The sequence below is a fragment of the Parasteatoda tepidariorum genome, chromosome 8 (genome assembly GCF_982258835.1).
Source record: "Parasteatoda tepidariorum strain Cologne lab strain chromosome 8, Ptep-v5.0, whole genome shotgun sequence".
Lineage (NCBI taxonomy): Eukaryota > Metazoa > Arthropoda > Arachnida > Araneae > Theridiidae > Parasteatoda > Parasteatoda tepidariorum.
Window position 1 is genome coordinate 52,441,763 of NC_141762.1, and position 16,488 is coordinate 52,458,250.

Below are 16,488 nucleotides of genomic sequence, written 5' to 3' on the forward strand. Positions count from 1 at the left end.
GTGGAAATCCATTTTACTCTGATTCGTTCGTCTCGGCCACTTTGGTTTCCCCCCCCCCATCTTTTTTCACTCTCGGCTACTGTAGTTTTTCTAGTTTTGCTGCTTAACTTTATTTTTTCCGTTTTTCGTTGGCAACTTTAAGTTTTATATTTCAAATCACTTTTTTTCCCTTCTCATTCACGTCTGGCAATTCGGGAATGAGAAGAAACAAAATGAAGAAACAGACCTACCTATTTTTTAAGGCTTAAAACATGTCGACTTTTATTTCTATCTGGATATTTTTGAAGCCGATGAATTTAATTTAATCAAATAGTATCCTACCGCTTCACTTAATTGGAATTATTTATTTAATTACGCCAGTGGTTTAAAGCTCATTACTGATGTATCTAGGATACAAATTACTTTTGCAACTCGATAATGAGTAGGAACAATTTTTCAGAGAAATGTTCAAATTATTGTGAAACAATCGGTGCTTTTATGTCCAAACATTAAACAAAAACCTTATAATTATAATAACCTCGATAATTAGCACAAAATAAGTACAACTCACTCAGGGAGAAGGTATATTCTCCAGAATTCATAACAGAAATTGTTGCGATTTCACCTTTTCATAGAAAAATAGTTCACTACTGATATCTCCGAGGAGCGTAAAATTACTATAGAGTCTTACAGCGTCCTGATAGCAGTTGGAAAAAAGGTTTTTTGAAGAAATTATTTATTTTAAAGATATCTCCAGAGTATCATTAATATTGCTTCCAAATATGGAAATATTAGATTTTTTTCCTCGGATCAACACGTAAATAAGGACCTACTCTGAGAGAAGGGACTTTCTCCAGAATTTTCAGATCAAAATGAATTTGTTACCTTTTCTTTGAAAAGTATGGATCATTACTGATATATCTTTGATGCGCACATTTGCCATAATGCTTTTTATAGCATGATAATAAGTGGAAAAAGTCTCATAAGAAAATTTTCAAATTATCTTAAAATAATCGTTATATCCAAAGATTTATACTTTTCTGCGACAGTAGTAATTTCAAATGTTTTTTTTTCTTCTTCATTTTAAACAAATTATTCCCCTTGGAATCTATTCACGGGATATCTTCGGGAAAAAAAAATCTTCGAATGATGGAATAGAATAAAATCGAATGGAAATTTGTCACGTAGCTATTTTGTGATGGTAGTATTTTAGTACTAAAGTGAGATCATGTCTGGTTTCCATTCATTAAAAGCAAATTTAAGTTTTCTCTTTTATTTAAATTTTTTTTCCTTGTATTTCTTGACCTAGTCTGGCTACAAGTTTTCAAGTTTTTGTATAATTACTATGGCTCATGAAATACTAAAAAAAAAAAAAAAAAAATTGGTCATTGTTTTAACTAATCTGTTTTTTAATATAATATTTATCAGTCGTGTAGAGATGTTTAAGTATGAAGCATCAAAAGTGTCCAGGGAGAGTGAAAGACTACGATCCTGGATTTTGATAATAGAAGGTGGTCCTAGTTTCATATCTGGAACTAGGGCCTTCGCATTTATAATAAATATAAGAGCTAAGATAAATGTAAGACCTCGTATTTACAATAAATATAAGAGAGAGAAAATATAAGAGCCTTCGCATTTATAAACAAAATTGATAAGGCAGAATGTTTGTAAAGAAGTACGTATGTATGTGTGTGTGAGAAGACGAGTTAGAGACAATGTCAACCTTCATCTATGAAAAGGTACCCCACCATAGAATCGAGTTAGCATGCCTTATATACTAGTGAATTGCAATTGTAATTTTGTAGTGGTAGATATGCTACAGTACTCCCCCACCAGAATTATATCTGTGACAGAATTCGATGAACGGATACCACTAGTTGATTCATTGCTGCTTTGTGAGAAGCCGGGAGAGCTGTATTAAGATCACTGTACTTTAAGCGTGCTGATTGTGAGAGCGGTATTAAGTTCACAGTCGTGGTCTCTCCTGTGTTGCCTTTAGCAGTCGAGTGTATACGTTGCGTGTTTGTGTGTGATCGAGACTGAGAAGCAACAGCACGAGGAGGGCAATGTCGCAGTCCTAAGTAGCAGGTCAACTGTTCAATGTGGACCATCCATCGAAGTAGGCGTGTTCAAATCGAAGTGGGCGTTTCTGTCAAGGTAGGCGTGTTCACAACTTGTCCGGGTCACCAATGTGGGAAGAGGAGTTATAGACAATGTCAACCTTCATCCATGAAAAGGTACCCCACCATAGAATCGAGTTAGCATGCCTTATATACTAGTGAATTGCAATTTTAATTTTGTAGTGGTAGATACGCTATATGTGGAATCTACCATTCTGCACCGCAATTCTTAACCGATTCACACCGAATTTGATGTAAACACGTTCCAAGACACAGCGGATCTGACTGTTAACTTTAAAACTCTCTTTGACTATGGGATCACGTATTACAACCCAAAGAGTCTTCCAAAGAATTTGATAATTATTTTATAACATGAGTGATTTCCTCTCTTGCAACTCTACTCAATCTAAAATTAACTTTATCTCCCCTCTTTATGAATTATTTTTCTTTGGTTTCCTTTGTTAGGTTATTATAAATGAAATAAACGTTACTAATTTCGCTACGTACTGTGATGACGTCATCGAAATCGGTTTAAAAGGTATATGAAGCTATGTATTTTAAAAGGTACATGAAAGCCTGTGTTTCTTATATTAAAATTATAAACTTAGTCTTACATTAAATCTATAAACTTAAATAATTAGAACTCAACAAGAGCTAATAAAATAAATTCGAAGTTATCGATAAAGCCATGGGAAAATTGTGGTAGATCCGGAATATTACATTTCAAATGATAGGGGAGAGTGGGGTCAATTGTAACATTTTTTACTTAACTATTTTTAACTAACGAAAAATACAATATATTATTAGTATTAATTGACAGACGAGTAAAGTAGACTATCCTCTACTAGAAAAAAAAAATAAATACCTTATTTTAAATGTTATTATATTAGTTATTAACAATTTTTGACAGTCATACACTTGTTACAATTGTCCCCACTTTCGGGGTCAATTGTAACAGTTCATAAATTCAACTAAAACATAGTTAATTATACATATTATCATAGTTGTGATATATTTTTTATTGATCAAAATAGTAGTGATATTATAGGAGTAAAAATAATAATGAGCAGAGAACTAAAGGGTTAAACTTTTAACTTTAAGGGGTTAAAAATTTTAATTTATGCTGTGAAAGGTGACAAATAAAATAATGCACGTGCAACATAATATAAATGCTATAGGAAACTATTGGTGGTTCTTAAAGAGTTTAGTAATGGTTTGTAAACATAAGATTATTTATTTTCAGCTGTTACATTCGTCCCTTTACTTATTGTTACAATCGTCCCCAAGACGCCATTTCAGCTTCATTTGTTAAAATCAATGCTAGTTAATTAACAAAACTAATTTTTTTTCCTTGAAATGTTAATTAAGGTGTCCACTTACATATTCGGTTAATAATTTTTATTTGTTTAAACAAAATTACTTTGTTACAACATAATATTCTAATACCAAAAAAAGTACTTACGTAGCGTGAAAATATCTTTTGTGATGTAACTCTTTCAAAAGTACATAAATATGGTTGCCAGCAGGGGTGTACATGTAGATTTATTAAATACAACTTGTGTGCCACCTAGGAACCAAATCTAGAATCCGATACTCGAAATATTTGCTCTGTTACAATCGTACCCTGTTACAATTGACCCCACTCTCCCCTACTATTTGCCTATTTGCATAGTTAATTTGAAATTTGTTAATTTGCTAGTTAATCTATGTTAATTTGATAGTTAATCTATGTTAATTTGCCTAGTTAATTTTGTTAATTTGCATAGTTAATCTTTCTTTTAGTGAGGCGAACTCCTAGTTCCTATTATTGTAAATCTGATAATATGAAGCTGTTCTAGAATATACAACAAATAATAAAATAATAAGGTTTGTGTATTAGATGCCTAGAATGTTTAGTATGGTGATATTAGGGTACATATCCGTTTCGGAGGGTTGGTAAAAACCTATTACCACAATACCTATATTGGTATAAAATGATCCTCATTACCACCACACTTATAACGGCTATACCAGTAGTGTTTAATATCACATTTAATTACGCATCATTGGGGGCAATAATGGTAAGGCAAATTTTTACGACCTTCGAAACGAGTACCGTCATTAGTTCATTTGCCAAAAAGGATTATAAAAATATCAGCTTCGTTAATAATTGTTTCCGAGAATTTAAGTAAATTAATTTTGGAAATATCGGAGAAAATTGTTAATTATGGTGATTTTTGACTCTCAGGAGTGGACCTCGAGCAATAACATTCGGCCAAATGATCTGTACAGATATAAAGACATGTCCTTTTTGGCTGACTGACTGATTCATCATCGCAGAGCCTTAACTACTGAAGATAGAAACATGAAGTTTGAAACATGAAAGTGGATTCCGTTTACGATGCAAGAAGGATAATTTGATATTCTGATATAAGGATGTATCTGGGATTTAAATATGAGGACAGATATTCTGCTATCACCCTGAAATTTGAACAGTGGCTGAAAGGAGAAGTTATAGCTCTCATTCCTAAAAATTGTAAAAAAAAAAAAAAAAAAAAAAAAAAAATTTGATCATTTGGGAGAGATATTTTAAAAATAAAATTTTCTCATTGGTTCAGCAGTAGCCATTGTTTGAAAACTATAAACGATTGTTTTATTTTATTTATTTATTTATTATTTATTTCATTTTACATATTTTATAGATAATATCTATGACGTGTGCTAGCTTATAGCTAAAAAAAAATCTGTTTATTGCGTGTTCAGTAATAATTAATTATTTTTTTATTTAATATGTCAAATTATCTCAATAATCAAAGTGAGAGCCGCGATGGCTCAGGGGATATAGCTTCCACAGTGCTGACGTTAAATATCCTCACTGGTTAACGAACCACGGATTAGATTCCCCTTGCTGTCAGGCTAACCATGGGAGGTTTTTGTGGTTTTCCTCTCCATGTAACGCAAATGCGGGTTAGTTCCATCAAAAAGTCGTCTATGAAGGCAAAATTTCTCCCAATACTTCGCCTAGGAGATTCCTTGTCGTCTGGGTAGGGTTCAAAATTCCAAGGCTGCGGTTATCATTGATCAGTTTAAAAGGATTAATGGTGCATACACACAAATAAGTATTATATTCAAAATAGACGTAAATTTAATAGTGAATCACTTTGATAGCAAAAGAAAAACAGAGAAAAAAATATTTTTGCTAAACATATTTTACTTTACAAATTGTACTTTTGCCTTCCTCAACACTCGAGAGTTTTAAAGAAACATTTTATCGAAATAAAGCAAGATAAATAAACGATTAAAAAGATTTTATAGATGCAATTAAAAAAGAAAGAATTAAAAGAAAACGATAAATTCATCCTCTGTATCACATAGCTAAGTTTTCTACCACAGTGGGGCGCTGAACCTATTTGGTCGGAAAGTGTTGCCTTTTGACGCGTGTTAAAGAAAAATAAAACTTGCCGGTTTTTTGCATGTTCTAGCATTAGAGTGGCTAAAAATTAAGTTAAATGTACTTCATCTTTCCTATCTCTATGGAAATGGCATTAGGAATCAATTTCAAGTGACTGACTTAGAAGGTAACTTATTAACATCTCGAAAACAATTTTCCCGCTGAATTTAAAGTTCTTTTTCTAAAACGTAATCAATAATATTTAAAATGCTTATGTGCAAATTGTTGAATAATTTCAAAATAAATAATTGAACTTCAAGTTCCTTCCTCTTTATTTAATGTAAACGATAACACGAACACGAGTAAATTAATTTATTGAATAGTATGCATAATTTATACATATTACAAATATACTGACATTTATAGTATACGTCTTAATGTTACACTTTCTGCGGTAATTATGGATCAGACAAATTTTATTTAAAATCTTGTTTTTAAAATGAACATTAGATGGCAGCACCAAAATATAACCGCACTATAAAAATGAAATAATGTAAAAGCCTACTTTTTAAAAATATAATTCTACATCCCTCATCCAACAATTTTGAACATTTTTTGAAGTATTTTATTTATTTTTTGCTATTAAAGTTGCATAAATTTAAAGAGATAATTATTAATTGTCTTAAAAATCTGGTTTGTCCTTTTCGTTCTCCTTTTTCTGAACTTTGAATTTAATACTATGTTAAATTATTACTTGTTTTCTTTTTTAAATTTTTTGGAAATTATCTAAGTGTTATTTTTGCTTATTATAAGACCAGAGAGAAATAACGATTTTGATTTGATAATCAATCAATCACTTGAGTCATAATTCTTATGTGAGTATGAAAATGAATAATTTTTATATTTTACAATAATACTTGATAGATGGCAGCACAACTTCTTTTAGCATAAATTTTTCTCAGCAGTGAGTGAGAACAAGTTCTTATGTTTTTCTGTTCTTTTTTTTATTTCATTTTCACAAATAAAAAGCATTATACTGTTCCGTACGAAGTCGTTTGACAGGGGCATAGCGAGTGGCAGACGAATATCAACAAGTATGCAACCAGCTGAAAGAAGGCATTTGATTAGGACCACCTGTTAAACTTCAGAGCTATTTTGCTACTTTTAAAAATACGATGAGAAACGTAAATACAGCGAAGTGAATTTCGGTATGTAAAGTTTATTATTAGTTGAAATTATTTCATTAATTTTTAATTGCTGTCGTTTAATTCATTACTAATTTATAATTTATAAATTCAGTTTGTTTAATTTTTCTTCTTTGTTTCTAAATAAGTTGAGTCTAATTCCTGTTTCAGTGACTGACTGTATAATTATAAATTCGGTTATGTTTGATTTTTCTTCTTTGTTTCTAAATAAGTTAAGCTTAATTCAGGTTTTAGTGACGGACTATAAAATTTTTAAATTCGGTTATGTTTGATTTTTCTTCTTCGTTTTTTAACAAGTTAAGCATAATTCAGATTTCAGTGATTGCTCAATTAAACCAAAACTAGCTATTTTTTAAAAAATTTTTTCAGCTAGAAATCACTTCATCTATTTATAAACTAAGATAAATTTCAATAAATTTTACACATATCATACATATTAATAATAATTTTTTATTTCGTTATCTAAATTTAAGCCTGTAATTTGTAAACTAATACTTATTACAGCGCTAAAAAAATAATGAAGAATTATTTAAGTTACTATTTTACATTAAAATAAATATTCAATTATAATGCTTCTATCATATATTGATTAACTTTGTAGGACTGTGTTTTTCAACGTTAACCACTTGGTGAATAAATATAAAGCAAAAAATTCATTTATATAAGTTGTTCTATTCAAGCAAAATTGAAATTATTTTGAGAATTTCGGTGTCTTATGTTTGAAAAAATTTCATGCCCCTAAGGAAATTGTATGTAATATTAGTTGCCCCATTCATTTGTTTAAATACTGAAATCATTAATTCAAATACTAATAACAATGAGTTTCGTTGGAGGAGACGACGACGTTGGGTATATGTTCTCCTCAATAATTGGAAATCTCTAAAAGTTTCATCAATATTTCAGAAATATTAAAAAAAATGTATTGAATTATCATCGATATAAATTCTTTAAAGTAAAAAATGAAAGAGTTAAAATAATAATTTTTTTTTTGCAAGTATTAAGCAGATTTATAAAAAAATTTTCTCCTTATGTTTGAAATTCAGCGATAAGCATTGTGAGTTTAATTTCGTCCCCCTCAAAAAATGGGGCCCTGAGACGAGTGAGACGTCCATGATAATAATACTTTTTGTATGCATTTTATAGAAATGAAGTATTATTAGTATTGAAATAAATTTTTTTAATTAAATATTTAATTTATTTTTAATATCATCTTCTTTATTTTGTGCCTAAATACTTGATAAAAATGATGAGAAATAACCAATATTTCGAATAAAGAAAGAGAAAAGTTAATCCAAAGCAAATTGCTTAAAAGCTATTCTTTGTTACCGTTGGAGTTGGAACAAACTGTATAAAAAAAGACTAGTTTATAAGCTAGTATTGGTACAGAGTGGTGTTAGATAAAAATGTTTTTAATTAAAAGTATTTGAATTGATTTCTGCAAAACTAAAATTGGTATATTTCCTATATATAATTTCTATAAGTGTTTTAGTAGGAGCCTTGCTTTTAATGCATGATCATCGTATTTTTACACAATTTTTTGTTGAAAATAAAATAATTTTATTAATATTATTATTTACCTCAATTATACATCGTAATCCAAATCTTCGTTTGAGAGTATTATTAGTTGAAAAAAGTAGATATCAAATTAATTTTGATTTAAAAATATATATGTAATTAATTTTGAATTGAAATTATAATTAATTTTTTATATTGTTCATTTTTCTCACTTTCAAAAAATTTTTTTTTTGAAATGTTTTAGATGACTATTTGCGTATTTTATAAAATCATTTGTTTGCTTACAGTTAATCTAATCACTTTTTTTAAAGTTTTCAAAGAAGTTTTAATAATTACTTTGATAATATTATTAATATTATACAGATTGTAATAATATAATATAATAACAGTAATATAATATTTAACTTAATTATAACTACCATAATATAATAATAGTATTATAAAAATTTACTTAATTATAATGATAGTAATATATAATTATTAATATCATATAATTATTAATATAGAAGTACTTATTATTACTTGATAATAATATTATTAATATTATACAGATTGTTGTAATAATTTATAATATTAATTTATAATAATTTACTTAATTATAATAATATTAATATTATATTATTATTAGTAAAGAAGTACTAATAATTACTTGATAATAATATTATTAATATTATACAGATTGTAATAATAATAAATTTTAATAATTAACTTTGTAATAATAATATATAATTGTTAATATTATATAATGATTAATATTTCTTGATGATATGATAGTCATTTCTTGAAGATATGATAACAACTCAGGTATGTGCTGTACTTTCTTAAAAATAGCGCCTTGTGCGTTCTAAAAGTAGTAACGCTTTTAGAATTAGAGCATGTAGAAAAATTAAAAATAGCACGAAAAATAAATTAAAACTTTTCTAACGAAGCATTTCACAGCACCAGAAAACCAAGCGAAACATTAATCTTATAGATTTGAAAATTAGAAACAAATAAATAAGTTTTAGCAATCGAAACCAAATAATATTTAAAAGTTATTTAATTAGCAATTTCATATTTGGTTCAGAACATACTATTGTAAAACTAATTAGTTACGTTGACTTTATCCACTGATTATTCATTTAGAAAAACAAGACTTATTTTGCAATAATTAGAGGTTTGTTCAGTCAAAATATTGCAATTATTACCTTCAATGAAAGTTTTCTATTAGATGCAAATTCGATACAAATTGTGTGATTTATTTTAAAATTTCAATTTAATACTTAAAAGTTTTCCCCAAATTTTCAAGTTTAAGCAATACTTGATGCCTCTTTTTTAAAAATCGTCAGAAAAGCAATATTAGCTTAAACTTGAATTTTAAAAATTTTTCTCGGTGGCCTTTTCTCGTTTAAATGGAGAATGGTAATTAATTTTAACATTTTGAATATATTTGATCAAACCTCCTTGATGTGCTCAGTCAAGCTGTAAAATTTTTTTCCATGTTTGCATTTAACTTTTCTCACGGATATATGGCAGCGATGATATTTAAAACATAACAATAGCATCTTTAAAAAATGTTTTCTTTTCTGGGCAGAGAAAGGGTTGAACTCTTTACGAACTAGGAGAAAAATATATTCGTCATGGGAAAGTAAACAGACCATGCGAATAATTTTGACAAAAAGACAGATTTAATTGCATTTGAAATTCATGTCTTTTAAATCGACGTTTTATGTCATTGGGTTTTAATTTTACAAGGATTGGAATGCACAATTGAAAAAGAAATAAAATGTATTTCTTGCTCTCCTGAATATTCCAATTAATTTTCCATTTTTATTTACTGCACACTGTAAAAAAATCCGGATCAAATTCCGGTAAAAAGTACTAGCACTCAGGGTGCCAGTACTTTATCGTAAAATCCTTTTTTATAGATACATGTAGCCGAACGAAAAATCTGATATACCATAATTTTTACTGTAATCATAACCGTAAAATAACTGAACTCAAACCGTAAAATAACTGAACTCAAACCGTAAAATAACTGAACTCAAACAGTAAAATAACTGAATCACTGGCATTAAATAATTAGTACTGTGAAAATTACGGTATAATACTTTACAGTGAAAATTGAGTTTACGGATGATGCACCAAAGTCCTTTTTTTTACAGTGTAGTTTAATCTTCATTTGTATCTATTCAAAGCTATTGTATATGTTATAATAAAAGAATCAGCCATTCTATAGAATTATATAGAATACTTAGCTATTATATAGAAACATATATTTGTCGTCGGAACGATAACAGACCATGCGAATAGTTTTGACAAAAAGACAGGTTTAATTGCAATTGAAAATCATGTCTTTAAAATTGATGTTTAATGTCATTGGATTTTAATTTCACAAGAATAAGAATGTACAGTTGAAAAAGCAATAAAATGTATTTTTTCTCACTGAATATTCCAATTAATTTTACTTTTTTATTTATTGCACACTGTAAATAATTCCAGATCAAATTACGGTAAAAAGTACCGGCTCTCTATGTGCCAGTAGTTTTACCGTAAAATCCATTTTTACTGGTACATGTTGCGGAACAAAAAATAAAATCTAATATACATAATTTTTACTATAATTATTACCTTAAAATCATTGAACCACTGTAATAAATAGTACTGTAAAATTAGGTTTAATGGTTTATGGTAAAAATGGATTCCATGGATGATGCAGCAGTTTACACTGTAGTTTAATCAAGAATTTTTCACAGAATAGTTTAATTTTTATTTCTATCGTTTCATCATTATTGTATAGGTTACAATCAAAGCATCAGATATTTTATAAAATATTGAAACATTATATAAAAAGCCAAAATTTTTATGTATTATATTAATATGTATAATATTTTATATTAATATTATATAATATTAAATGATTGCCTCTGAATTCAGTCAAATGATTCATTACAAACCAGTAAAGTACATGAAACGATTAATATTTCATAGATTAAGAAGTGTATTTGTCAATCTATAGAATTCTAAGGAGTCCTATAAAATAACTATGCAGAGTGTATAATACTCCTATTTCATACTTAGCCTAAAAACGCGAGATCTTTTACTTAATGACTAGGTATTCTATAGAATGTCGGAATTTCATATGTCGATGGCAACTTATATTTTTTTTAATTAAGATCTTTGCTTGCTATTAAAAAAATTATGATAATAAATTAAAAATAACTAAATTATTTCTTTAAAAAGTTTAAATAATTGACTAAACACAGTCTAAAAAATTCTAAACTAAGCATGATACTAAATTAAAGTAACAGTTAATTTATAATACAATAATAACAATTAATAAAGATACAGAAATGAACATAAAATTATAAACTTAGGCATTTATTTTCATTAAATTGTTGTTAATAAATAGGAAGAAAAACTTGAAAACAGTTATGTATGTTATTTCTATGATGTAAATGTGCACTTAAAAGTTTCTCTATCATAGAAATTAAAAATGTGAATGGTAACTTGTACAATTATCATTCTTTCATTCTTTTCTTATGAGTTAGCTTTTATGATTTTTTGAACGTAAATAGTTTTTTCCCAACGAAATCGTGTGGTAAATTATTCAAAAAAGCTGTTTATATCTACATAAGCTGTTTATATCTGCATAACTGGATATTATTGTTTATGTTAGTTAGGCTTAATATTTGTATTACTAATATTTGTATTTAATATTTCCATTAATTTAATATTTGGTCTACTATTTATAGTTATCTTATGATTAGAAACTTATTTTTTCAATTGGCAATTTGCAATCAGCTTAGACCCTTTTCCTACTTAGGCCCGTATCACCTTATTACCTAAAAATTGCATTAAATTTAAACTTCCTCAAGCACTGATCTGACTCAATATGTATGATTTTAAATCTATATCAGTTATTTTCAATCTTTTTTAAACTTAACTTTGAAGTGAAGTGTTTTCGGTTTGTTAGTTAGCAAAAAACATTTTAAAGTAATGTTTAGTAAAAATAAATATGTCATTGTGCACAAACGAAATCCAAGACAATGAAAAAAGAACGCATTTCAAAAGAGAATAGATTTTTGTAGATGTTTTCCTTTAGTAAATAAAAGAAACCGTTTATGGGAGAAGAAATGGAAGCTTCTGAATAAATAAATACCTGTTATGTTTAACCATATATAGAGTGGAAAATTCTTTTGGCTGAAAACCGCTATCTTGAAGGAAAAACGATGTTTTCTTTTCTTTTTTTATTCTCTCTGTTTAGTTTTCTCATCAGTGTAAAAATGAGAAAGGAATTTTTCTAACACCGTTTTGTGTTCTGACCATAAAACAAATTTTAAAAAAATACATAAACAAAAAATTGGATGTTTTTTTTTGTAGGAAAAAAAAGTCTCTTAGATATTTTTTGCACGATTGCGATATCAGATGGTTCTCGGAATCATTAATTTTATCGGTAAATTTTTTGTACAGCTTTTTGTAATTGAATTAAAAATTTCTATAATTAATAGACATTAACAAAACAATGGATTCTAGTAAATTTTCCGAAAAAAAAAGAACCAAAAAATGTGACATGAGAATGAAATAAATGTACTGAAATTCACTTTATGAAACTTTTCAGGGGCTATAGTTGACTAGTCGGCGGGCCAAATGATTGACTTTCCTGAATTTTCTAATAGAAATTTACCCATATTAACTTTCACTTCCGTACTACTTACTAATTTTTGCTTTATATTCATTTCTAACTTGAAAAATATGTTAGGCGATGATTTGTAAATATAATAGTTAGCTGAATGGATCTCTGGAACTTGTAAGAATAATCTATGTGTTAAATTATTGAAATTCTAGAAATATTTTTTGTGTGAGCTATGTTGGCTCAGGGCAGTGTTTCCCAAACGTATGGCTTTTGTGTACCCTTTTTAAACTTTTCGTAACGCTGTGTACCACTAATTAAAAATTGAATACATTTTTTACTATGAAAAAAATTGCACAAAAGTTAAAAATCACAACTGGCTGTTGACATCACTTACTATTAACTGTTAACTCTGCAAAAAATAGCCAATAGAAAAATACGTAATCATAAATTTTCATGGCTAGCTTTGTTTTTAAATAAAATTTTTTAAATTTTCGTTTGTTGCAAGATATTTTGCATAAGAACGCGTACCCCGCTGAACTGTTCCTGAACCCCTGGGGTACGCGTACCACACTTTGAGAAACACTGGCTCAGGGGATAGAGCGCTAGCCTCCAACTGAGGTGGCATAGTTACAAATCCTAGCGATGGCTGGTCGATACGAATTCCGCATCCGGCTACCACAGTGTTGACGTAAAATATCCTCAGTGGTAGACGGATTATGAATTAGAATCCCCTTGCCCTCGGGCTAACTGTGAGTGATTTTCAAGGTTTTCCTCTCCATGTAATGCAAATACGGGTTAGTTCCATAAAAAAGTTCTCCGCGAAAGCTAGTTAGTCCCAATGCTTGTACAGGAGTCCCCTTGTCTTCTAAGCTGGGTTCAAAATTAGAAGGATACGAAGTTGATACATTGATGGTCGTTAACTCAAAAACTTGTCGGCTGTTTAACGCTTGTTATAAAAGATGCTAATATAAATGAGAGATAATAAATTGCATATGGTTGTAAGGGTTTTTGTTCGTTTTTAAAATTACGGAAAGCTAACAATCTACTAAATTCTTCAAGCTAGAAAGTCTAGTGAAGTGCTAAAATCTATTAAATTGTAAGAATCTTTCTAAAAGAGTTAACTAAAATTTATCCAATTTCAACACGACGATTTATTTAAATGCCAAATTAAGAGGAAATAATAAAAATAATAAAATGGAGCATTTGGAGCAATCCTCAGCAAAGGTTGGACCTATGGTTAAAAAAAAAATTCATCAGCAGGAGTCTTTGAGCGTAGGGCTGCACAAATTCATGACCATATACAGCATAATTATGATATTGTGGTCAGCATTGCGCACAAGCCAACTTTACTTCTCGTTCCAGCTGATATTAATTGATCTTAAGCTGGGTGGGGTTCAAGCAGTCGCTGAGAGACGAACTCCAGCACTAGGGGAGAATAACCAAACTCAAAACTGGTAATAATATTTTGATTAAGGATAAAAGGAATTTGTATCGCAAATCTAACCACCTAACCTGATGCTTATATTAAATGCATTGTTAAATGCACTGGTAGTTATCAAAATAGAAGTTTTTGAAGCAGTTCAAAATTTTTTCCAACTCTTTTTATTTTTTAAAAATAAAAGCACTACCAGTCTTACTCGTCAAATTAAACGATTGGATTGACGTTGCCACTCTTATAGTATTTCCCTAACTCTGCTTCATGTAAACATTACACTGAACGCAGTGCATGGAGTCATCAAATGGTATCCCTATCGCGAGTTTCCTCTCACATAGTTATCCACAATCTAAATTTATGGGCTCTTGTTGATTGTCAAGTCAAGTGAATATGGTGGATGCATTGCGATGTTATATTAACATCACCCAAATTAATTCCTTGAATTAGTCATTTTGGCATAAGTAAATGATTCCATCTGGATTCCATGACTGTCTGTTAACTAATCTTATGTATTATATAGGGGGGGATAGGGTGGGTTGGACCTAGGGGCACGTTGAACCAAACATAATTACTTTATTGCTTTGAAATATTTTTGCCCATTTTTTCAATTAATACTAGTAGTACAAATCCTATAATATTATCGCATGATTCGATTGGCATTTTTATTTCAATAAGTTGTATTTTGTTACTACGTTATTTTTAGAGCTCTACTACTTTTCCTTTCAAAAATTGTTTCTTTGAGAATAGAGAAATAAACTGCAATTATTTTACAAGGTTAGATCTTGAATTTGATAGTTAATTGCAGCTATTTAAGCTTATATGGTAAGGGGTGAAATATTTGAGATCTTCTGTGAAACCCAGAAAATTGGGGTACTTTGGTCCCTTTAAAACAGAGTAGGTAAGACAGTCAAACAAACAGTTATACAAATATAATAATAATAATACAAATATATAATAATAATAATAATAATAATTATTTAATTTTATTTATTTAGAATTATTTTTTATTTTTTATATTTTTAACCGTGAAAAAGTCTTTAAAATAATCTTTTTTAAAAATTCAAATTACACGAGCTTAAAAGGAATAGGAAATAAAAGCTAGCAAACGTTTTATAAAAAGTATTTAAAGAAATTATGTTAGAAATTTCAAAGCGTCCCATGAGGTGGACGAAGTCACCGTAACCTCAGCGTACATCTGTCTACTGTTCAAATTAAATTAAATTTAAATTTATTTTAAATAAAGGAGTATAAACATATTTTAATTTCGAACATGTAATTTCAAAAAAAAATCATGAATGGTTAGAAGTAAACAATTTGACTTGTAGAGAAAAATCAAATTATACAATGTTTCTTATCTGATTAAAAAATAATATTAATTGATTATTTTTTTAATGATTTGAAAAACTAAAACTGAGAATGAGATAAAAAAAACAGAAACGGAAAAATTCATAAATTATCTTGATAAGAGATACGTGAAGGATACGTAACATTTTCGTAGGGTGGAATTTCAATTCTATTCATTCATTGGAATTAGCGTGATATCTTTAATCAAGAGTGTTTTTTTTTCTTCTAAGAAATGCAGACATCAAACTATTGCCCTTTTAATTTCAAATTTTTTTTATGAAGCCGCATTACGCTCTAAACAACAATACAGCCCGTTACTTTCTCTCCATAACTCGACAAATCAGTCTTGTCATTTAATTATCATAATCATCATAATCATATCCATCATATTCATCTTTCGAAAAGGTTAACTTCTTCACGCATATATAGATTTAGCTATCGTATTAGTGATTTTTCCTCCTTTTTTGAATTTATTTCTTCTTTCTTTTTTGTTTAGTTTTGCATCAATATTAGTTTACAACACTATTAGCTTTTCTTACTTTGAGCAAGTCAATCGATTTAAATTTTTCACAGTACAGCCGCTTTTGGGGCTACTAAACTTAACTGGTAACTCAAGATAATAATTCTAATTCCTAAAAGGTGCCTCATTTCCTGAGTCTCTATCAAGTAATAATGATAATAAGTATATGCCCACATGTTTCTTTATGTTCTAATCCACAAAGGCTATTTCTAAGGGTGATGCATTGTTAGGGAACATCTTTTTTCCGGGATGAATATTACTCATATTAAGAAAATTTTAAACTGAAGACTACGCACAAAGCTATATTTGAAAACAGAACAAACCAGGGCTCGAAAAACCACCCGTCCGCCCGTCCTCGACCGTCAAAAATTCGCCGCGGACAACG

The 16,488-nt window shown here is 28.8% G+C and overlaps 1 protein-coding gene across 2 annotated transcripts in view; it reads left to right on the forward strand.

Annotated features, from left to right (window-relative positions):
- The first annotated feature begins 6,457 nt into the window (after positions 1 to 6,457).
- The window catches only part of LOC107438869 (NAD(+) hydrolase sarm1), a 120,568-nt gene continuing 110,537 nt past the window's right edge, over positions 6,458 to 16,488 (forward strand). The window contains exon 1 of one of the 2 annotated variants that reach the window (XM_087150316.1): positions 6,458 to 6,677. The gene's annotated coding sequence lies outside the window, so the exon portion shown is untranslated. The remainder of the gene's footprint in view (positions 6,678 to 16,488) is intronic. The other variant, XM_087150318.1, reaches the window with a different exon arrangement.